Here is a 22,740-nt window from a genome sequence, read left to right as displayed (position 1 = left end):
TTTTTTGAAAAAAAAAATTTTTTTTTATTACTTTTTGGCCGCACTGCAAAGCATGCTGTGTCCTCGTTCCCCAGCCAGGGATCAAATCCATGCCCCTTGCAGTTGAAGTGCAGCGTCTCAAAAGTCTCAAACACTGGACCACCAAGGAAGTCCCTAGACTTTTACTTTTTAAATAATTATAGATTTACAGGAAGTTGTAAAGATGTTACAGAGGGGACCTGTGTGCCCTCCACTTAGTTTCCACTTAGTTTCCTTGTGGCCTCAGGGTTATACCTTACGTAACCATTGTACAGTATTAAGCCAGGAAATGAACTTTGACACGATGTGTGTGTATATATAGTTCTAGATCAGTTTATCTCCTGTATGGTTTTATGTATCCAACACCACAGTTAAGGTACAAAATTAGTCCATTACAGCAAAGATCTCCCTCCTGCTACCTCTAATTAGTTATACCCACTTTTTTCTCCCCACCATCGCTAACCCTTGGCAACTACTAATCTATTCTCTATCTCTGTAGTTTTGTCATTTCAAATATGTTATATAATTGGAATAATATACAACCTTTTGAGATTGACTTTTTTACTTGGCTTGATGCCCCAGAGACCCATCCAAGTTGTTGCATATATTAAAAATTCATTCCTTTTTAATGCAGACTAGTATTTCATGATATGGACAGATCAGAATTTGTTTAATTATTCTGTTGAAGGACATTTTTGCTGTTTTCAGTTTCTGGCTTTTATGAATAAAACTTCTATGAACAATTATGTACAGGTTTTTATGTAGACATAAGTTTTCATCTCTTGGATTAAGGTCCAGGAGGGTAATTGCTGGGTCAGGCGGTGCCAGTGGTAAAGAATCTACCTGCCAATGCAGTAGGCACAAGAGATGTGGGTTTGATCCCTGGGTCTGGAACGGACAGAGGAGTCTGCCTGGTGATCTACAGTCCATGGGGTCACAAAAAGTCAGATGTGACTTAGTGATCACACAACAGAGGTAAATGCATGTTTAGTTTTACAATATAAGAATCTGCCAAACTGATTTCCAGAGGGGCTGTACCATTTTACATTCTCATGCGTAATACGTGAGTAATCCAGTTTCTCTGCATCCTTGCCGACACTTGATGTTTCCACTAATTTTTAGTCCACCAGTCTCAGGTGTGTAGTGGTATCTTTTAAATTTGCATTTTTCATAGTGGCTAAAAATGTTGAACAACTTTTTAATGTGCTTATTTGCTATCTAAGCATCCTCCTCAGTGAAATGCCTTTTACTGTCTTGTGCCCACTTTCTAATATAGTTCTGTGTTTTTTGCTGTTGAAGTACTGAGAATTCTTTATATATTCTAGATACCGGTCTTTTGCCAGATACATGGTTTGACAATATTTTCTCTCAGTATTTATCTTTTCACTCTTTTAACTAAGTCTTTCACAGAGCAAAGTTTTAATTTTAATGGGGTCCAATTTATTGATTTTCTTTTATAGATTATACTTCTGGTGTCATGCCTAAGAACTCACCAGGCCTTGGGTCCCTGAGATTTTCTCCTATTTTTCTATCAGAAGTGTTCTATAAAAAATATTCTGCATTAAAACATAAACTTTTTCACAGAAATGAAAAAAAAAGTCTTCTGTAAACTGAACATAGTTTGTAAAAACTGTACAGAATCTATGATCTACTTTGAGTCAATTTTTATATAAGATGTGAAATTTAAGTCAAGCCTTTTTTTTTTTTTTTTTTTTTGGCTTATGGATGTCAAATTACTCCATTATCATTTCTTGACAAGGCTATCTTTCTTCCCTTGAATTGTTTTTGCATCTTTGTCAAAAATCAGTTGGGCATATTTGTGTGGGTCTATTTCTGGGTTTCCTATCCTGTTCCATTGATGTCTGTGTCTATCCTCTGCCAATAATGATGCTCTCTTGATTACTGAAATGATATAGTAAGCCTTAATATTGGGTGAAGCAACTACCCTTGCTTTATTATTTTTTTTCAAAATTATTTACCTATTTTGTCTTTTGTATTTCGAAATGTATCATTGAATAATATTGCCTAAATCCACTAAAATCTTGATGGGATTTTGATAAGAATTACATTAAATGTGTGCATCAATTTTGAGAGAATTGACACTGTCACTATATGGAGTTTCCGAAACTATGAATGCGGTGTGCGTGAGTGCTAAGTCACTTCAGTCATGTCTGACTCTTTGCTACCCTATGGACTATAGCCCACCAGGCTCCTCTATCCATGGGATTCTCCAGGCAAGGATACTGAAGTGGGCTGTCATTTCCCTCTCCAGTATTGCTGAATAATATGTTGCTGTTTACACATATCACATTTTGTTTATTCATTCATTAGTTGATGGACTTTTTGTGCTGTTTCAACTTCTTGACTGTCCTGGTTGTTTTCTTAGTATGGTGTAACGGTTCTTTAAATATTTTAGAGAAGTCTCTTATGAGATATATGATTTGCAAATATTTTCTCCCATTCTGTGAATTGCCTTTTCACTATCTGTATTGTATTCTTTTAATTTCAATGATGTCCAGTTGCTTGTGCTTTTAGTGTTATATCTAAGAAACCATTACCTGATTCAAGACTAGAGTTTTATAGTTTTAGCTCTTACATTAGGCCTTCCCTGGTGGCTCAGTCAGTAAAGAGTCTGCCTGCAATGCGGGAGACCTAAGTTCATTCCCTGGGTCACCTTTGATCCATTTGAGTTAATTTTTTCATATGAAATGAAGAGTCCAACTTCATTCTTTTGCACATGGACATACAGTTGTCCCAGCACCATTTATTGAGGAAATTTTTTCCCCATTGAAATTTCATGGTATGCATGTCAAAAATCAATTATTCATAAATGTGAGGATTTATTTTTGAACTCTAAACTCTATTCTATTCTTCTATAAGTATATATGTCTCTGTGTGTGTGTGTCTGTGTGTGTGTGTATCTTCCAATCCATGAACATGGGATGTGTTTCCATAAATGTAGGGTTAGGTCCCATTCTTTTAGGTCTTCTTTGATTTCCTTCAACCATGTTTTGTATGGTAGAGATGATAAGTTTTATATTTATTTTGCTAAATTCATTCCTAAGTATTTTATTATCTTTGATGCTCTTGTAAATGAAGGTAAATTATTAATTTTAATTTTAGCTTGCCTATTGCTCCTATGTGGAAATGAAATTTTTTATATTTTGTATCTTGCAACCTTGTTTTCTTTAACATTTTATTTCATATTGGAATACAGTTGAGTAACAATGTTGTGATAGCTTCAGGTGTACAGCAAAGTGATTCAGTTATACATATACATGTATCTATTTTTTCAAATTATCTTCCCATTTAGATTGTTACATAATATTGAACAAATAAACTTACTAGTTTTAATTTGGTTTCAGTGGATTCCTTAGGATTTTCTCGATATAGATAATGTCATCTGTGATTATTTCCTTTCCATTCAGGAGGGCTTTTATTTTCTTGCCTAATTGTTCCACCTAGAACCTCCAGTAAAATGTTGAATGGAGATGGCAACAGTTGACATCCTTGAATTTTTCCTAATCCCAGGGGGAAAGCTTTTACTCTTTCACCATTAAGTATGGAATTAGCTGTGGGTTTTTCATAGGTACTGCTTACCAGATTGAGGACGTTCCTTTCTATTTGTAGTTTGTTGAGTGTTTTATGATGAAGAGGTGCTGGATTGTGCCAAGTGCATTTTCTGTATCTATTGAGATAAACATGTGGTTTTCTGTCCTTTATTGAAGTATAATTCTATTAAATTACATTAATTGGTTTTTGGATGCTAAGCCAACTCTGCACTCCTGGAATAAATATCAATTGGTCATGGTATATAATCCTTTTTAGCTATTTCTTGATTCAGTTGTGGCAGTCTTACCTGTTTTATTTATTTATTTATTTATTTTTTGTAGATGTTCTTTATCAAGTCAAGGAAGTTCCCTTCTATTCTTGGCTTTCTGAGTTTTGGTTTTTGGTTTTTTGTTTTTTAATCATGGATGTGTGTTGGATTTTGTCAAATACTTTCTTGCATCAATTTTCATGGTCATACCATTTTTCTTGCATAGCCTGTTGATAGTTTGGATTTTTAGCATAGCTTGTATTTTCATCTTCATTCCATTCTGTAGGTCAGAAGTTCTGGTAGACTTGACAGGGTTTTCTGTTCAAGATGTAAACTGGGCTGGGCTGTTACCTAGAGGTTCTGTGGATTAATCTGCTTCCAAGGTCATTCAGATATTTTTCAGAATTCATTTCTTTGGAGGTATGTGTGAAGTCCCCATTTCTTGGCTGGTTGTCAGCCAGGTGTCACCGTGTGCTCCTAAATGCCACCAGCAGTTCCTTCTAACATGGCCCCCTCCATCTTCAAAGCTAGTGACCTGGCACCTTGGTCTGTCAAATCTTTCTCATACTTCAAATATCTCTGACTTCCTCTTCTGCCTACTTGCCAGAGAGAACTCTCTGCTATTCAAAGCTTCATGTGGTTAGATTAGGCCCATCCAGATAACCTCCATTTTGCCATATGTATGCTTAGTTGCTTAGTCTTGGCTGACTCTTTACAACCCCATGGACTGTAGCCACTAGGCTCCTCTGTCCATGGGGCTTCTCCAGGCAGGAATACTGGAGTGGGTTGCCATGCCCTCCTCCAGGTGATCTTCCCAACCCAGGAATTGAACCCAGGTCTCCCGCACTGCAGGCAGATTCTTTACAATCTGAGTCACCAGGGAAGCCCATATAATGTAGTATAATCACTGGAGTAATTTCTCATCAAATTGATAGCTCCAGGATAGGGGATTATATAAAAGCAAGGATCATTAGGGATCATATTTAGAATTTTGGCTACCACAGAAATACAGTTTAAAAGTGAATTAATTTAAAGAAAATTGTTGGGTAAATGATATGGCCACAATTGTGAGGTGTGTATGAAAACAGCTTGGGACTTAGATAAACAAGTATTTCATTTTCAGATTTCTTCTATATTCTATGATTCTTTAGTTAGGAAGTTTTGGAATATTCTACTCTTCTGTCCACTGTGTGGTAAAATGCATGAATATCAGAGTCCAGTGTGTTCTTCATATATGTCATGGTCATGAATGACAAGAAAGACTGAGGAACTATTTCCAGTTAAAGGATACTAAAGAGATATGATACCTAAATTGAAGTATTCTTTCCTGTTTGAGTCCTATCAGATCATTTCAGTTCAGTCACTCAGTTGTGTCCAACTCTTTGTGACACCATGGACTGCAGCACACCAGGCTTCCCTGTCCATCACCAACTCCCAGAGTTTGCCCAAGTTCACCATTGAATTGGTGATGCCATCCAACCATCTCATCCTCTGTTGTCCCCTTCTCCTCCTGCCTTCAATCTTTCCCAGCATCAGGGTCTTTTCTAATGAGTCAGTTCTTTCCATCGGGTAGCCAAAAGATTGGAACTTGAGCTTCAGCATCAGTCCTTCCAATGAATATTCAGGACTGATTTCCTTTAGGATTGACTGATTGGATCTCCTTGCAGTCCAAGGGATTCTCAAGAGTCTTCTCAACACCACAGTTCAAAAGCATCAATTCTTCAACATTCAGCTTTCTTTATAGTCCAACTCTCATATCCAACTTTCCTGGAATATTGAGTGCAGCACTTTCAAAGCATCATCTTTTAGGATTTGAAATAGCTCAACTGGAATTCCATCACCTCCACTAGCTTTTTTCATAGTGATGCCTTCAAAGGCCGATTTGACTTCACATTCCATGAAGTCAGGGTCTAGGTGAGCGATTACACCATCGTGGCTATCTGGGTCATGAATATCGTTTTTATACAATTCTTCTGTGTATTCTTGCCGCCTGTTCTTAATATCTTCTGCTTCTGTTAGGTCCCTACCATTTCTGTCCTTTATTGAGCCTATCTTTGCATGAAATGTTCCCTTGGTATCTCTAATTTTCTTGAAGAGATCTCTAGTCTTTCCCATTCTATTGTTTTCCTCCATTTCTTTGCATTGATCACTGAGGAAGTCTTTCTTATCTTTCCTTGCTATTCTTTGGAACTCTACATTTAAATGGGTATATCTTTCCCTTTCTCCTTTGCCTTTAGCTTCTCTTCTTTTCTTAGCTATTTGTAATGCCTCATCAGACAATCATTTTGCCTTTTTGCATTTCTTTTTCTTGGGGATGATCTTGTTCATGGCCTCCTGTACAATGTCATGAACCTCCATCCATAGTTCTTCAGGATTCTGTGTATCAGATCTAATCCCTTCAATCTATTTGTCACTCCCACTGTATAATTGTTAGGGATTTGATTTAGGTCATACCTGAATGGTCTAGTGGTTATCTCCACTTTCTTCAATTTCAGTCTGAATTTGGCAATAAGAAATTCATGATCTGAGCCATAGTCAGCTCCCAGTCTTGTTTTTGCTGACTGTATAGAGCTTCTCCATCTTTGGCTACAAAGAATATAATCAATCTGATTTGAATAAATGTGATTTGATTTATACAGTCAGACTAGGAACTGACTATGGCTCAGATCATGAACTCCTTATTACCGAATTCAGACTGAAGTTGAAGAAAGTGGAGAAAACCAGTAGACCATTCAGGTATGACCTAAATCAAATCCCTTATGGTTATACAATGGAAGTGAGAAATAGATTTAAGGGGCTAGATCTGATAGATACAGTGCCTGATGAACTATGGATGGAGGTTCCTGACATTGTACAGGAGACAGGGATCAAGACCATCCACATGGAAAAGAGATGCAAAAAACAAAATGGCTGTCTGGGGAGGCCTTACAAATAGCTGTGAAAAGAAGAGAAGCGAAAAAGCAAAGGAGAAAAGGAAAGAGATAAGCATCTGAATACAGAGTTCCAAAGAATAGCAAGGAGAGATAAGAAAGCCTTCCACAGAGATCAGTGCAAAGAAATAGAGGAAAACAACAGAATGGGAAAGACTAGAGATCTCTTCAAGAAAATTAGAGATACCAAGGGAACATTTCATGCAAAGATGGGCTCAATAAAGGACAGAAATGGTAGGGACCTAACAGAAGCAGAAGATATTAAGAAGAGGTGGCAAGAATACACAGAAGAACTGTACAAAAAAGATCTTCATGACCCAGATAATCACGATGGTGTGATGACTCACTTAAAGCCAGACATCCTGGAATGTGAAGCCAAGTGGACCTTAGGAAGCATCACTACGAACAAAGCTAGTGGAGGTGATGGAATTCCAGTTGAGCTATTTCAAATCCTGAAAGATGAGGCTGTGGAAGTGCTGCACTCAATATGCCAGCAAATTCGAAAAACTCAGCAGTGGCCACAGGACTGGAAAAGGTCAGTTTTCATTCCAATTCCAAAGAAAGGCAATGCCAAAGAATGCTGAAACTAGCTCACATTTGCACTCATCTCACAGGCTAGGAAAGTAAGGCTCAAAATTCTCCATGCCAGGCTTCAGTAATAAGTGAACTGTGAACTTCCAGATGTTCAAGGTGGTTTTAGAAAAGGCAGAGGAACCAGAGATCAAATTGCCAACATCTACTGGATCATGGACAAAGCAAGAGAGTTCCAGAAAAACATCTATTTCTGCTTTCTTGACTATGCCAAAGCCTTTGACTGTGTGGATCACAATCAACGGAGTAAAATTCCAAAAGAGATGGGAATACCAGACCACCTGACCTGTCTCTTGAGAAATCTGTATGCAGGTCAGGAAGCAACAGTCAGAACTGGACATGGAACAACAGACTGGTTCCAAATAGGAAAAGGAGTACATCAAGGCTGTATATTGTCACCCTGCTTATTTAGCTTATATGCAAAGTACATCATGAGAAATGCTGGGCTGGAGGAAGCACAAGCTGGAATCAAGATTGCCAGGAGAAATATCAATAACCTCACATATGCAGATGACACCACCCTTATGGCAGAAAGTGAAGAAGAACTATAGAGCCTCTTGATGAAAGTGAAAGAGAAGAGTGAAAAAGTTGGCTTAAAGCTCAACATTCAGAAAACGAAGATCATGGCATCTGGTCCCATCACTTCATGGCAAATAGATGGGAAAATAGTGGAAACAGTGGCTGACTATTTTTCTGGACTCCAGAATCACTGCAGATGGTGATTTCATCCATGAAATTAAACGATGCTTGCCCCTTGGAAGGAAAATTATGACCAACCCAGACAGCACATTCGAAAGCAGAGACATTACTTTGTCAACAAAAGTCCATCTAGTCAAGGCCACGGTTTTTCCATTAGTCATTTATGGATGTGAGAGTTGGACTATAAAGAAATCTCAGCACCAAAGAATTGATGCTTTTGAACTGTGGTGTTGGAGAAGACTCTTGAGAGTCCTTTGGACTGCACGGTGATCCAACCAGTCCATTCTAAAGGAGATCAGTCCTGGGTCTTCATTGGAAGGACTGATGTTGAAGCTGAAACTCCAATCCTTTGGCCACCTGATGTGAAGAGCTGACTCATTTGAAAAGACCCTGATGCTGGGAAAGATTGAAGGCGGGAGGAGAAGGGAATGACAGACGATAAGATGGTTGGATGGCATCACCAACTCAATGGGCATGGTTTTGGGTGGACTCTGCGAGTTGGTGATGGATAGGGAGGCCTGGCGTGCTGCCGTTCATGGGGTCGCAAAGAGTCGGACATGGCTGAGCAACTGAACTGAACTGATCTGTTGTATAAATTTATATTATAAATTGAGTCCTATCGCAGAAAAATTTTGGGTTTTTTTTTAAGGATGTTATTGGGATAATTGATGAAATTTGAAAGAAGGTTTTTGATTAGATGATAATGTTATATCAGTATTAATTTCCTGATTTTAATAATTTTACTGTGGCTACATAATAGAATTAACCTTCTATTGTTTAGAAAATATACACTGAATTACTTAAGGATAAAGGGGCATGATTCCTGCCACTTACTCTCAAATGCTTCGGAAAAAAATAATTGTGTATGTGAATATAAATATTCATTAAAAGAGAAAAGAATGAAGCAAATGTTAGAAAAATGTTAACATTTGAGGAATCTGAGTGAAAAGTATATGAAAATTCTTTATATTACGCTTTTACACTTTATATTAGTAGAACTTCAGATGAGAATCACAACCCTGCTGACACCTTTTCAGCCCAGAGCGACCCTGAGCAGAAGATCCAGGTGTACCATGTCTGGACCTCAGACTCGTGCATGGGAACTGTGAGATTATAAATTGTGTGTCTGTGTGTGTTTTCAATTCAACCAACAGGAGGTTTCCCAGGTGGCTCAGTGGTAAAGAATCCATCTGCCAATGCCAGAGACACAGGAGATGTGGGTTTGATCCCTGGGTCAGGAAGATCCCCTGGAGAAGGGAATGGCAACCCGCTCCAGTATTCTTGCTGGAGGATCCGATGGACAGAGGAGCCTGGCAGCTTACAGTCCATGGGAGTTGCAAAGAGTTGGACATGACTGAGTAACTGAGCATGCACACGTGTGTAACAAGCATTTGAAATGGAAGAAGGGGTAGACTCAAGAGTCATTATAGATAGGAAATCACCACAATTTGGTGCCTGACCGCATGAGGTCAGAGAGAGTAGTTGGAGAGGATCCTGAAGGTAGGAGCCCGGGAATGGGGATTAACTGACAGAAAGAGGCAAATTGAGATGCAGAGCTGGTTGGAAGAAAAAATAAGCTTTTGGCATGTTAAGTTTGAGTAACTAGGTGACATGAGTGGAAAGGAACTATCCAGTAGAAAGGAGTTGATTAAGACTGACACCAAATAGGTCAAGGCTAGAGCCAGAGATGTGGGAGTCATCACAATGATTCTGGATACATCTCATGTGAAGGGAAGAAAGGCTGAAACAGAGGGGTGTTCCCAAGTCCAGCATGGCACACTCAACTGATTATGAGTACTTGCTCTGATATCAGACAGGTATGGGTTTAAACCCCCAGCTTTGCTCACTGCTAGCTGTGGGCCCTCAAACAAGTTCCTTCGTGTCTCTGAGCCTCATTTTGTTGCAACTATGAAATGGTGATATGCACCACACCTGCCTTCCTATGAGAGTTAATCTGTTTAGAGCTCTTAGCCCTGTGCTTGGCACATGGCTGGAGCTGGAGAAACCAGAGCTACAATTGTTATTGATTGATATTTCCTTTCGTGTGCTTGTCCTCATTAAGTAACCCTTCTCCTCAAAGGCCTGTACAGGTCAGTTCAGGTCACTGTGGTTTGCTGACTAGAAAGAGGCAAAGGTACACCAGCCTGGTGTCTTCTGTTTATGGGAGCCAGGTCTACAACCTGTCACTGCAGAAGGCGGACTGCTTTTCTCTTTTGGAAATATGGATAAATTAAGAAAAAGGTGTAAGGGACTCTAGGAAGTAAGTGTCCGAGCTGATGGAGCAAGGGCAGGCCCTGAAGACTTATCCATCAAGATGTTATGGAAAAGCACAAACGAACCTTTTGGCCAACCCAGTACTTGACTCACCATGAGTGAATTGTTCTTCAAAAGTCTTCCCTAAGCCATCTGGAGAAAGGGATATTTGGAGGAAAAGATAGTCTGATCGAATGTGAAGAATGGGCACAGTGTGCAAGGGGGCAATTTAATGAAAGATATTTGGTGCCTACTGGTAAAGAACACACCTGTCAGTGCAGGACTTGTAAAAGACGTGGGTTCGATCCCTGGGTTGGGAAGATCCCCTGGAGGAGGGCATGGCAACCCATTCCAGTATTCTTGCCTGGAGAACATTCTTCCCTATGGACAGAGGAGCCTGGTGAGCTCCATGGAGCCAGAGGAATCCATGGGGTGGCAAAGGGTCAGACATGACTGAAATGACTTAGCAGGGAGCATAGATGACCTGATACACGTCTAGGGAGGAAGTGGGTTCTAATGGAGTGTGACTGGCTCAGGAATGAAGAGATCTGCCTTCATCTACTGGCATTAATTCTCTCTATGGAAGATGTGTGGCTTTGTGACCCCATGGACTGTAGCTCGCCAGGCTCCTCTGTCCATGGGGTTTCCCAGGCAAGCATATTGGAATGGGTTGCCATTTCCTTCTCCAGGGGATCTTCCCGACCCAGGGATCAAACTCGCATCTCCTGCGTCTCCTGCACTGACAGGTGGATTCTTTATCAGCTGAGCCACTGGCTTGAAGGCTATGGAAGATGGAACTCTGGGCATTAGACTTCCAGGTTCATTCCTCCTCCCTGCTGCTGTAACACTGATCAATCTGTACTCTTCTGCTACTAGATGTTAATGCAATCAAAGAGATCACAGTGACCTTAAGATTTCCTGATTAATCCCCCTGCCCTAGTCAACATTACTTTGTTTAATTTCTCAGTGCTGGACTCATTTTCTCGCTTGGCTCTGCTCCAAGCACCTTTCTCCTGTCACGGGGAGAGGGTTTGGGTGAAGCTGTGAAACTCTTGGCAATTTTTTGGTGGCAGCAGATGGAGAATCCTTGTCCTCGAATGAAGGTGTACGCCCCAAAGTGGAAGGTTTTCAGGTCATGACAAAGAGCAATCAGATAAAAAGGGACATTGGGAAATGATAAGTGTGTGTGTGTGTGTGTGTGTGTGAGAGCATGCACGTGAGCACATGCATGTATGTGAGAGAGAGAGATTGATTGAGCGGTACCAGGAGCCTGTAAATAAATGAAAAATCTTGAAAAACTGGTAGGAACAAACTGAAATCATTATTTCATCTTCGGCCAAAGGAAGCACAAAAAGAAACCTGCTGAGCCAATTTTCCAAAGGCCCCTCATGCTTTGAGATCCTCAGTGGGAAGGAACTTAAGCTACAGAAACTGATAGATCAGCTGCTTAGCTGGGCAGCCAGAGTCGATACACACTGTCCAAAGCACGACTTATAATTTTTCGCCTGCAATGTTCCTCTTCCTCTCAGCCACACGTAGTGTATTGATCCTTTGCTTGAAACCTTCCATTTATTTCCCAGCGTTCTTAGGATGAAGATAAAACTCCTCACCTGGCCTGAAAGGCTCTGATGATCTGGACCCTGCCTTCCCCTGCAGTTTCATCTCACACCACCCTTTCCCATGCCCCAACCCTGACCCCAGCCTTACTGGCTTTAGATCTCTGGATCATGAGAGCTCATCCCTGTCTCAGTCATTGCATTTCTTGTCTACATACTGTGTACCCTCTCCGACCCTTCTAGAGTGTTTACACTATGAAGCAAGGACTTTATCTTCTTCACTAATATGTCATCACCTAGTACGGTGCCTGCCGTGTAATAGGTGGTCAATGAATATTTGCTGAGTGAGTAAATAGCAGGGCAGCAACTGGAAAATGGGCAGCTTCAACCCACCTGAATGGCTCCAAGATGCACTTTAGCTCAACCTCATCGCTAGTGTGCTTTTAGATCCTCTGGTGAAATGAGAGGGCTTCCCTGGTGGATCAACTGGTAAAGAATCTGCATGCAGTGCGGGGGACCTGGATTCAATCTCTGGGTTGGGAAGATCCCTGGAGAAAGGAACAGCTACCCACTCCAGTATTCTATCCTGGAGAATTCCATGGGCTATTCCATGGGGTCGCAAAGAGTCAGACAGGACGACTGAGTGACTTTCACTCAGGTGAAATGAGATGACCAGAAAATGCTGGTTAGAGACTGGTTTGGCCAAGAGAAATAATAATAGTCAGCATAACTGCAGTTGTTGAGGCATTAGCATGTGGTGGGGCATTGCTTTAGGCACTTTACCCATTTACTCTCCACAATAACCTTCGGAGGTATTATTAATATTATTCCCACTTGACGATGAGCAACCTGAGACCCAGGAGATTCTGTAACTTGATTCAAATGGTGGCGGTTTGACTGAAGTGCATCTGAAGGATGAGAATATTTTTATTTCCTCTGTTTTTTTTTAAATGCCCTGGAAGTGTTTCCCTTATGCAATCTCATCATCTTGAACCCAGCCCCAGGAAGCAGGTGGGAGAGGTGCCCATGCTGTGTTGGCAAAACCGCAGCAAGTGCAGATCTAGTTAGCATCCCCTTGGGGAAGGAGCCACCTCGGTGATTGACAATGTAAATGAAAAAGCTGAGATACTTTCTACTTTCTTGATTCTGAAATCTATAAAACCATCAAATCCTAAGCCAGCCTCCCCCAACTAAAAGGGAGTTGCAATCACAAAAAAATTTAACACCTCTTCCAATTTTTCTGACATCAAGTGGAGTGCTTCCATGGAGGTGAGACTGGCATTAACTTGAAGCTCTGCGTGGCTGTAACCTCAGCTATTACAGGGCCAGTTGCTCCCTGCACCTTCACCTGGGATGTGAAACTGACATGCAGGGAAGAGGCAACTGACTAGGCAGGCTTTGCAACCCTGGCCACATGTAGAGAGAACAAAAAGTAAAGCAAGAGACAGGAAAAAGGAGAGTGACCTTCGTTGTTAGGATGATAGCCCGATCATGGGCATGATAGAAATGTTTCTTTTTTCCTTTATCCCACCTTTTGGACCCCCTTTAACAAAAGACAGCTGTTTAAAACACAATTTGAAATCAGTTTGCCCCTCCCTGCTCAGATCCGGAGTCACATTTGTGGGCTATAAGTAGGGCTTTACCTACATATTTTATCCGAATCCTAGAACTAGAGAAAGGACCTAACAGACCATTTGGTTTAACTCGTTGACTTTATGTGGGCTTCCCAGGTGGTGCATGGTAAAGACCCTGCCTGCCAATGCAGGCGACACAGGAAACTCGGGTTCGATCCCTGGGTCGGGAAGATTTCCTAGAGATATTCTTGTCTGGAGAATCCCATGGACAGAGGAGCCTGGCAGGTTATAGTCCAGCCTGGCAGGTTACAGAGTCGAACATGACTTAGCTGCTAAACAACAACAATTGCCTTTAGAGATGGGGAGATGGAGGCCAAGAGAAGGATGGCTTGCTTTTATTTTCACTAAATAGTGTGTGTATTAGATAATCCTTGGGATCTGTTAAGGGGAGAGAGGGAACAGCCTGCATTGTGAAGGGGAAGGGATGAAGAAAAATGTTAGAATCAATAAGAGTGTTTGATAAAGAGCTAGTCATGGGTCACATAAATGTATACACATTGCAAACAACACCCCTTTCTGTGGTAGAAACAGAAGGGATGTTCTCAACAGAGGAAGGGTCTCAGCCAAGGAAGCTAAATGGGGGTCATTCATCCCTCCAGCCCCTTTTTGCCATCAGAGTGATTGATCCAGACCACTGCCTTGGCTTTCCGTGGGTTCACAACATTTTGCTCTGCAGTGACTTCCAAACACCACCTCACTCTTGGCTGGTGGCATTTACCTTGTGTGGGAGGGATAATGCCTTTTCCTTTCATCCTTGAATCCATTAGTTTTCTTTGAAGCATGGTGCAGAGTTTTCTGTTTCTAAATTACATGGCAAAAACAGAAATACTGCCAGTTTTCAGTACAGCCTTGTGTAGGAGGTTTGGGGCAACCTGTCCGTCAGGCAGTGTGTATACAGAGTGTGCTCATTTCCGACGTTGATAGTAAATCCTGTAAAGAGGGAGGCAGAAAGTACCAGCTCTTCTTCCTTTTCTACCTTAAAGGGAGATAGACTTGAAGTGGCATGGATCTAGAAACTCTGGAGGAAGCCAGCCCAAGAGCAGTAGTAGACCCTGCCTGGGGAAGTCAGTATGGACCCTGCCTGGGGAAGTCGATTGTAGACCCTGCTTGGGATAGCTTTTCTTTGATTTGCTGTCAGACCTTGGATAAGTCACTTTCCCTCTTTGTGTCTCTGTATTTTTTTTTTCTGCTTCTTCTGCCATCTTTCCTGGTGGCTCAGATGGTAAAGAATCTGCCTGAAATGCAGGAGACCTGGTTTTGATACCTCGGGTGTGAAGATCCTCTGGAGAAGGGAATGGCTACCCACTCCAGTATTCTTACCTGGAGAATTCCATGGACAAAGGAGCCTGGTGGGCTACAGTCCACGGGGTTGCAAAGAGTCAGACACAACTGAGCAATTAACACTCTGACTAACACTTTCTGCCTCACAGGATACCTGAAAGGAATAAATGTGGAGAAAATAGACACACATATGCTTTGGACAGTTAAAATTCAATATAAGTGCAACTCTTATTGTTTTGTTTTACACCTTCTCCTTGCCTTTGTTGGTTGGACCCCTTGGGGTATGGCCTTGAACTTGAATTGGTATAAAACATCTAGCATGGATCCAAGGTCTCTGGAACTACAGAGGGGAGACGGAGGGATCAGCAAGGGTGGGAACAGAGCCCCCATGAGTCATCGCCCCACCACGTCCTTAACCTCTCTATCTATGTCTCTGAGCTCAGTTCCTCATCTATAAAGTGGAGGCTCTCTGAGCCTCAGTTTCCTCATCTATAAAGTGGAGTTGCTGTGAGGATATAAGTGAGTCAATGAATGGAAAGTTCTTATGCCGGCAGCACTGGCATGAAGTAGGTGTTTGATAGTAATGACTGTTATTGCTGTTATATGCTTCTACGTCTTGAGGAGAACTGTGATGTCTTAATGCCAGTGTATCACTGGTATTTGGTAAAAGAAAATATAGATTCTTAGGTCTCACGCTGAAGAAATTCTGATTCTGTAGGTTTGAAAGGGAGCACAAGTATATGTATTTAACAAGGACTCCAAGGGATTCTGATGTGGCACCAGATTTGGGAAACATTGGTCTGAAGCAGTGTTTTTCAAGCTGCCAATTATTACCCACTGCTAAGAAAATCAATTTAGTGAGTAGTGATCAGGATTTAGAAAAAGGTGGGGGGGGGGATGAACTGGGAAATAATGATGCACAATACAGTAAGGGTAAGGATTGCTTCATGATATGTTTATTGTCTATCTGCATATATATATATATATATATATATATATATATATATATATATAGTAATGTGTCCTTTATGAATGACAAACTTTTTACTGTAGATCATGATCCAAAATGCTGGGGTGTACTAATGGATACTATGTTCCATTTGGAGACACTGGTATCCAGAGAAATCACCTGTCAGGTCCCAGCCCAGACAATAAATGGCCAACAAGAGGCCATTCAACAAGAGAGTGGAGTAGGATCCATTTCTCCTCTTCACGTCTCTGCCATCCTGTGCTTGGGTTGACAGAGTTGGTTGTTTTCTAATTAGAATGAGTTCTGATACCTTGTAATGGCCCTGGCCTGAGATGTAAGGGCAAGGCAGGATATTGCTACAGGTATCAGGCTAGTTGCTTTGACCCCCATTAGACAGAAAATGCATCTGGGTGAATGACAGTGTTTAGTTGCTCTTGATTAGCCTACGCTTTGTAAATACAGTTCTCTCCTCTCCTTCTCTCAGACTTTGATACTTATTTTACCATTTGAAACTCTTTTGTTGCCTTTGTGAAATCAAAGAATAAGCTTAAAACTGTGTTTCAATTCACATCAGCCAAGGTCAGTGTCTTCTTACTCCCCACTTGGTATGTAAAGGGTATTAGCTACATGCCCCATCTAAAGGGAGCCAAAACACCTGGATTCCAGCCCTTTAGGGTCCTGGGAATAGCTTGCTTTGGCAGTAAGGCTTTCTCAGAGCAGCTTCTGTTAGCTGTAGGCCTTGCAGGATTCCCCTCCCCTACTACTTCAGAACTCCCCTATCTCCTTTATATTTTCTCTGTGCTACTTATCAAAACCTATCATATTATATTGTAAAGAATAAACAATTAACAAAAAAATCGTGTATATCCAGATATTGTTTTCTAGAAAGACTGGAAATCAAATTTTGTATGAAGTCTTCCACTTTTTTAATGTTGCCAGGTCTTGCTATTTTTTTCTAGAAAGCTTGGAAATCTGAATATTTCTACTGATTCAGAGTTTTAAGTGTTGCTTAAATCTGATTTTTAAGTGTTGCTTACCATATCAAAACAATTTTAAACAGTATTTGGGCCCAAGAAAATATGTTCCTGGCCCAAATTTGGTTTGTGGATCACCAGTTCATGAAACATAGGGTCTATGAGAGGCCTTGTCATTGGACATTGACTAGTGAGGAAGGAAGTACAGCCTCAGAGAGGCTGGTTACCCTCCCTGTGGTCACACAGCTAGATTGGAGCAGAACTGGATCTTGAACCCACCTTTCTTGCTTCTTAGTGCTCTCTCTCATTCACCCTGTGCCTGCTGGACTGCCCCACTTCTGCTGAGGATTGAGTCACGCTGGCCTTGGTGGAGGACAACATTTTGTTTAGTCCCAAGTGTCCCACTCACAGGGGATATAACACAGTCATCACTGCCCATCTGATAAGCACCAGGCACTTCTCGGCATGGAGTGTATGAATTTACCTCCCTTCCCAATCTCAACCATGGATACGGCCTCTTGTCACTCTTTATTGCTTTTGCTCCCATGATAGGATCAAGACAAGGTCTTTATAGGAATGTTATTAGCATTACTCCCAGCCAGCAGTACCTTCCAGTAGAATCAGTGTGTTCTAGGATGAGGAATCTGGGGCTTCGAGTCCAGAGGGCTGGGCTGAATTCTGAGATGTGTGACCTGAGACAGCTTACTTAGCCTCCCTGGCCTTTAACTTACTTTACTGTGAAAATGAGAAAAGTAAAATCTTGTCTGTCTGCTATGAAGCAAAAGTGAGATAATATGTATGAGATAATATCTATTAGAAAAGACAATGTTTTACAGCTGTGAGGTTAGATTATCATTATGAAATCAGCAAAATAATTATTGAGCACCTACTAAGGGAAAGCTAAGAGACCATTTATTCAGGGCTTGCCAAGAAACTCAAGAGCTAGCTGCCTCTGTGAGCTCTAGTCTAACTGAGAAAAAGGGACATATGTGAGTTGAAGGAGAGCCAGCACTACAAAGCCAGAGATGACCAGGCTGAATGAAATGTACAGATTGTATAATAAGAGAGATTGTGGTGGAAAGGGCTGATCACTGAAGGATTCCTGGAGGGAGTTGCATTTGAGCTGTGTTTGGAAAAAAAAAAAAATAGTAGGATTGTGGTGAAAGAGGAAAGAAGGACATTCTAGAAAGGGGCAACAGCACAGGGAAAGGCTGAAGTTATCTATGTTGGAGACCTAATCTCCACAGAGTGGAGGGTTCAAGTAGTGACTGGCAGATAATCACTTCTTCACTTGGCTCGAATGCAGAAGAGAAAGTCAAGAAAAGTATGATTCTCATGAAATCAAAGTATAGTCCAGGTGGGGCAGCGGACATGGTTGATTACATTATAGAAGGGGCTAATACTGTACAATGGTCATAATAATCGTTCCCACCATAAGGGGCTGTTCTGAGCTTTGAAGGAGGTAATGTTTTGGAAATAGTACAGAACCTTATACAAATAGATGGTAAGGAATCTGCCTGCAGTGTGAGAGACCCCGGTTCAGTCCCTGGGGTAAGAAAATCCCCTGGAGAAGGGAATGGCAAGCCACTCCATTATTGTTGCTTGGAGAATCCCATGGACAGAGGAGCCTGGAGAGCTATAGTCCATGGGGTCACAAAGAGTCAGACATGACTGAGTGACTAACACATATTATACATGATTAGGGCTAAAGACATGTTACTTGTCATTATCATCGTAATCAGTTTTCATCTTACATTGATGTCAGGGGGTAATAACATGGCCTTTGAATTCTGCCTGATGTTAGTTGCATCACCTTGGGCAAGTCATATCATCTCCCTGTTTCTCAGTTTCCTGGTCTTTAAAATGGGAATAATACTAGTGCCAACTGAAAAGGCTATTGTGAGCTTAAATGAATTAATCCAAGTAAAGTGCTTATCCCCACGCCTGGCACATGGAAAGCACTCAGTAGATGTTAGCTATTATGATGATGATGGCCAGGTAATGCAATATGATTGCATAACAAAACATTGGGGAAATTGAGAAACTGAAACAAAATCACCTGGACTCTTACTACTAAGATACAACTGCTTGTTATTATTTTGAGATCTGGTTCTTAAATCTGAAATATCTTTTACTGAGAAAATTAAACCTTCTGAAAATGATGTCAGTTTGGGATGCACTAGTCATTTCGTTCAGAGAAGGCACTGGCACCCCACTCCAGTACTCTTGCCTAGAAAATCCCATGGACAGAGGAGCCTGGTGGGCTGCAGTCCATGGGGTGGCTAAGAGTCAGACACGCCTGAGCGACTTTACTTTCACTTTTCACTTTCATGCATTGAAGAAGGAAATGGCAAGCCACTCCAGTGTTCTTGCCTGGAGAATCCCAGGGACGGGGGAGCCTGGTGGGCTGCCGTCTATGGGGTCGCACAGAGTCGGACACAACTGAAGCGACTTAGCAGCAGCAGCAGCAGCAGTCATTTTGTTAAATATTTACTGAGCACCTACCATCTGCTACTGATATTCCAGGGGTTGAGATTTAGCCCAAAACAGGACATACAGGATCCCTGCTTATACTTATAGCCCATTAGAGGAGGATAGGAAACAAAAATAAATAAGTCAAATAAAAATATAAGATAAGCAGTGAGTCTTGCCCACCCAGACCTTGGATAACAATAAGCAAGAGGGGACAGCCTCAGTAGTTCCTGTCCAGCTGTCCTTACCACTCTGTAGACCACAAAGAGAGGCTCATTGATCCCGGGAGGACATGGAGATCTCATAGGAGAAAGATGTGATCTTTTAGAGAGGAAAGGGCCCTGGTTACTGTGATTCTACCACTGGGTATTTGTTCACCCATCCTTGTCTTAAAATGACACTGTCTTACCAGGCTACTCAACCTCCCGCAGGGCCCTCTCAAGGTCAGGAAGCTTTTTGACAGGTTTACTGAAAAATCTGCCTCCTTGCTATCACTAGGTGGCAGTAGTCCTAGTTCTGTCACCTGAGCAACCCAGGTAGGCATGTATCTGGGAATGCTTCTGAGATTTGAAAGCAGGTGGGTTCAGGGGCTTCCCTGGTGGCTCAGACGGTAAAGCGTCTGCCTGCAATGCAGGAGACCCGGGTTGCAGAAGAAATGGCAAGAGTGGGACAGGACTGAGCACCCTCTTTCACTTTCACTTCCATCCTGTATGGGATGTTTCTCTTTTTAAGACCCTGTGTCTCTGGTCCCTTCAAGAGCCACTCCTGTTATGGGATGGTTTCCAGCTCCTTTGTCAATTTCATGACCATCCTCTGGAGGTGTTTCCCTTTGTTAATGATCCTCGTGCAATGTGGGGCATAGATTGGAACAGGAGACTCCGGGAGAGAACAGCAGAGACTGCAGTGTGACAATTATATTCTGGGGTCTAGAAACCATACTTGAATTAATACAACCTAAAATGTGCTCTGTTTTTAGCAGCTTTACATAATTTAGTTACATTATGCTATGGGTCAACTTGAACTGCTAGATCTTTTTTGAATTGTCTGTTTTTATGTGACCTGCTGCCAAGCCATGCTTCCCTTATTCTGGCCTCACAAAATAGACGTTTACATTTTTTGAGAATTTTTTTCTTTATCTTATAATTTTCACCTTATTATTTCTTTTAATTTTAGCCCAGTTCTCCAGCCATTCTGAGCTCATTTTGAATCTCCACTTTGTTCTTCAACAAATTTGATATCCCCGCCAGTTTTGAGTCATCTTCAGACGTGGTAAGTACGTTTTCTGTGTCATCTAAGTCAGGGGTCCCCAACCTCCGGGCCAGGGACTGGTACCTCCTGTCAGATCAGCAGCACCATTACATTAGAAATAAAGTGCACGATAAATGTTATACGCGTGATTCATCCCGAAACTATTCACCCCGCGCCCCCCACTCCCTAGTCCATGGAAGAATGGTCTTCTGGGAAATCAGTCCCTGGTGCCAAAAAGGTTGGGGATCACTGATCTAAGCTACTAGTAAAAGTGGAAAAGCCCTGTGGCCTTTCTCTGGTGACTTTTCTCCTGGTTGCTAGCTATGCTTTGTGTAAAATTTTTTGATCAATTGCCAGTCTATTTCACCTGTGTTATAACCTGCTTAATATATCACTGCCTTGTCTTAACTCATTTGTGGGAAAGTTGTAGGATATAATTTCAGATGCACTGCTGAACCTAAGATATGTTGTAGTTACAAAAGACGGGATGGATGGAAGGTGATCCAAGAAGGCTTCTTTTGTTTTGTAAAATGGAAACTATTGTACTTTTTTCCAACGATAAAAGTAATATAAGCATGTAAAGGTCAGCAGCATTCAAAAGTATATGAATTAGAAAGTCCTTCTGTAATTCTTTGTGCTGACCAACTTCCGGATAACTGTGGTTCATGGTTTTGTGTATTCATAAACACAGATCTGTGATACAAATCAAATCATGCTGCAGAGAATGTTGTGTGACCTACTTTTTTAACTTATAAGCTTTTGGAAATGTCTTTCCTTGTCAGAATATATAGTTTCACTTCATCCTTTATAACAACACAGTGTTCTTTTCTGCGGATGCATCCTAACTTAACTCATCAATCCCGTATTGATGGAGGTTTACATCACTGGCGAATTTTTGCTGTCCTATAAGCAGTGATGCATGATGAACTTTCTTTGCTGGCTTGAGATGTGGTGTTGGTTGCTGGATTTTGCCTCCCCTGGATTCCCTGTCCATCCGGGATCTTGTTTTCAATGTTATAAATGCCAAAGGCTGCTTCTACCAAAGAAATGAACTAAAGAAGGGTCTGCCAACTCCTTGCTCATCATGTTTTGAGTTTTAAAATCTAAACCTTATCCTTCTTTGAAGGGCAGTTAAAGATGTTTGAACTCTCTGGGGCCTTAGGAGAAGCAAGAACCAAGGTACCCCAAGATCAAGTCTGGAGTGATAGGTTCTCCCCAGCACATACCGCCAGCTCTGCCAAGTGAGGCCAGTTGCCAGTTTCTTTCCTTCTCATCTTCACACTTTCTCTCTTCCATGGAGTCTTCCTCCCTGTACACATGTACCTCCCAGACCAAGTTAGAAGCCACCTGCTCTGAACTTCCAGAACATGTTAAGAGTGTGGGCTTGAGAGTCAAACCTGTGTTGGAATAGCACAGCTGTACCTTCCCAGTTCTGTGATCTTATATAAGTCACCTATCCTTTCAGGGCCTGACTATCCTCATCTGTAGAATGGAAATAAAACTACATAAGATATTTCAAAACACCTAACCCAATGCCTGGCTGATATAAAGCACTTAATCAATGTTAGCTGCTATTATAGCATCATGGGTGATCATATTACCTAGTCCATCGACTTATGAATATTAAAGGAGAATGTATGTAAAACTTAACACAGTGCTTCACATAAATCGAGTGTTAAATAAGTGACAATTATTTATTGTATTTCCATCTCCCTTTGGAAACTTAACCTCAATATATTTAGTGTGATTTCTGTTTGTGTTCATGTCTTGATCTCCTCCTCTAATGTATAAGCTCCCTTGTGAGCTGAGTTCTCTCTCTCCCATTCTCTCTTTCTTCTCCTTCCTACCACCTCTACCAACTAGAAAGCATAAAAGACTCAGTGCTGGGGATTAGTGGGGCTCTTTAAAATTTCGATGAATGAATGCTGCTATCACATCTTAAAATCTCTTTATCACTGTATTGTGTTCTTGTTAGAAAGCATCTTTCCCATTAACTGGTCAAGAGGGCCTTACTGATCAAGGGGGCCTTGTCTGTAGGGCAGGACATGGCATACATCTTTCAACCACTGAGCTACTGGTCACAGAATTAGCAATCTATAGAATCATAGCTTTGGGAAGGTTTCCAGAAAACAATGGCCTTGAGTCTGTGTTTATCTGAGCAGAATGTATTTGTATGCTGCTCTCAGGCTTCTGTCTAAATGGAAAGGGACATCAGGCACCAGCTTAGTTTAGGTCACCCTGAAGTTGCTTCTCTACTTTCACTCATGCGTCCACACAGCAGCAAGAGCTATATT

General features: G+C 41.4%; 1 protein-coding gene across 3 annotated transcripts in view; it reads left to right on the top strand.

Moving 5' to 3' along the window:
• The window catches only part of PAK3 (p21 (RAC1) activated kinase 3), a 306,671-nt gene that overhangs the window by 33,654 nt on the left and 250,277 nt on the right, over positions 1–22,740 (top strand). For all 3 annotated transcript variants that reach the window (XM_060408440.1, XM_042242240.2, XM_060408438.1), the window contains exon 2: positions 20,372–20,467. The gene's annotated coding sequence lies outside the window, so the exon portion shown is untranslated. The remainder of the gene's footprint in view (positions 1–20,371; positions 20,468–22,740) is intronic.

The sequence above is a fragment of the Ovis aries genome, chromosome X, assembly GCF_016772045.2.
Source record: "Ovis aries strain OAR_USU_Benz2616 breed Rambouillet chromosome X, ARS-UI_Ramb_v3.0, whole genome shotgun sequence".
NCBI classification, from domain to species: domain Eukaryota; kingdom Metazoa; phylum Chordata; class Mammalia; order Artiodactyla; family Bovidae; genus Ovis; species Ovis aries.
Note: the sequence above shows the minus strand (reverse complement) of the source record. Positions and strands in the feature narration are given on the sequence as shown.